Source organism: Tupaia chinensis, unplaced genomic scaffold (assembly GCF_000334495.1).
Source record: "Tupaia chinensis unplaced genomic scaffold, TupChi_1.0 Scaffold000671_2, whole genome shotgun sequence".
Lineage (NCBI taxonomy): Eukaryota > Metazoa > Chordata > Mammalia > Scandentia > Tupaiidae > Tupaia > Tupaia belangeri.
Window position 1 is genome coordinate 2,905 of NW_006160194.1, and position 2,148 is coordinate 5,052.

The window sequence follows — 2,148 nt, forward strand, 5'->3', positions numbered from 1 at the left end:
ATGCAGGACGTAAGAATTGGAAAATTATTTGCTGAGAACATATATGTGGATGTACTTGATTGAGACAATGCACAGTGTATTTTGGATGGAAAATTCATTTGTGTGTTGTGATGGTGTAAAGTGAATTAATAAATAAAAAAAGAGAATGTAAATAAAAAAAAAGACCACACCAGGCGTGAGTGTATACATGCCAAAAATGCCGAAAGGAGAATGGAGAAGGATTGTGATGGGTCTGGTCATCTCCCCTAAAGAGTGGTTTCTCACTTTCAATCTTTCTGTTTCTCTCCAGAGAATTCATGTACCCATTTACCCTATAGCAACATTTTTTTTTTTTTGCTATAGTTTAAGCCACCAGGTCCAGGACTTGAACTGTGGTCGACCACATGGAAGTCCAGCGACATAGTCATTATGCTAACTGCTGGTCCCCCCTATAGCAAATTTTTTAAAATAATAATTTTTTTATTTAATTTTATTTATTATTTTATTATTTCCCAGTTTGATCAGAGACAGAGAGGGAAAGTGAAAAAGCAAGCCACTAGGTCTGGGACTTGAACCATAGTTGGCCATGTGGGAGTCCAGCACCTTAACTACCACACCACCTGCCAGCCCCTCCTATAGAAAAAAAAATTCTTTTTTGAGAAGTTTTTTTTGCTATAGGGCGCGTGCGCTCGCCAGAAAGACAGAGAGAAACAGAGAGATAGAAAGCAAGAAATCACCCACCAGGGGGGATGGCCACGCTGCAATCCCTTCTCCTCCATTCTCTTCTTGGGATCTTGGGCACACATGCACACACGCCTGGTGCGAGTTTAAGCCACCAGGTCTGGGACACGAACCGCAGTCGGCTACATGGGAGTCCAGCGACATAGCCATTACGCTAACTGCTGGTCCCTATAGAAAACTTTTTAAAATAAATAAAAATTAAAAGAAAATACATTGCATTTTTTAGCAAAAGAGAGAAAGATCTTCTAGGGTAAGTGGTACAGCAGTAGAATATGCCTCTCTTTGAGGCTGACTACAGGGGAGTTCCAGGTTTGTGTTCTGGAGACTTCTCTGAGTATGCCAGCACATGTGCACCCATGCTCCAGGGCTAGCTTAAACTAGGGTGATTGTGGCATCAAGACCCACTAGGGGGACCAGCAGTTAGCATAATGGCTATGTCGCTGGACTCCCATATAGTCAATCACAGTTCACGTCCTGGACCCAGTGGCTTAAACTCACGCAGGGTGCATGTGCCTGCGTGCTCAAGATCCTGAGAGGAGAATGGTGGAGAAGGGATTGTGGCGTGGCCATTCCCGGGGGGGGTGGTAGTCAAGCACAGTTTGACTTGGAGACCTGGTGACTTCAAACACACTGGGTACCAGGGCTGTCAGGTGTGGACTCCCACATGGGTGTTAGTGGTTCAAGTTCTGTCTCACCTTCCTTCTTGCTTAAGCTCTTGCACGCACGCACGCGCGCTCTCTCTCATTCTGTCCCTTTCTGGTCCCACGGGCTGCAAGCATCCAAATCCAAGCATCCAAATCCGGAGTGGAGAAGAAAGTGCACTTCCCTGGGGGTTGATTTCTCGCTTTCCCTCTCTGTATCTCTGGCGAGTGCTTGTGCCCTCTAGCAAAAATCTAAAAGAAAAAAAATCATTTCATTCTAAAACAGGGCGGGGAGTCCAGAGCAGGAGGAAAACGCCCTGGAAAGGCCAGCGCTCCGAGTGCACGTCTAGGTCCTGTCCTGGGCTCTCTGGGGTCTCCAGGGCCCTCAGGCGGCGTCCGCTCTTGAGTCTGCCGGCTCCTGCGTCTACCCGACCGCCCGGCCTCTGCGGACCAGGCCTGGCGAGCCTGCCCGCTTCGGCCCGCGGTTGCGACTGGCCCATTCAGGACCCGGGCCCGGCCTCTACGCGGCCTGAACTCGGCTGTATTCCCAGGGCCTTGAGCCGCCTGCTGTGTGCCGGACGCAGTTAGTTCGCGGCTGGCGTGCGAAGGCGGCGGCGGCTGTGCTGGCGCTCCAGTCCCAGCGGCTGGGACCGGCCTAGGGGAGAAAGCGGGGTCTGGGTAGCGGTTGTACTAGGCGTGCCTGGTGGGACTCGCCGAACCGGCGACACTGAGATGACGAGGAGGGGACCCTGCTGATGGCTGGGGCGGGCGCGGTCCGGAAGGAGGG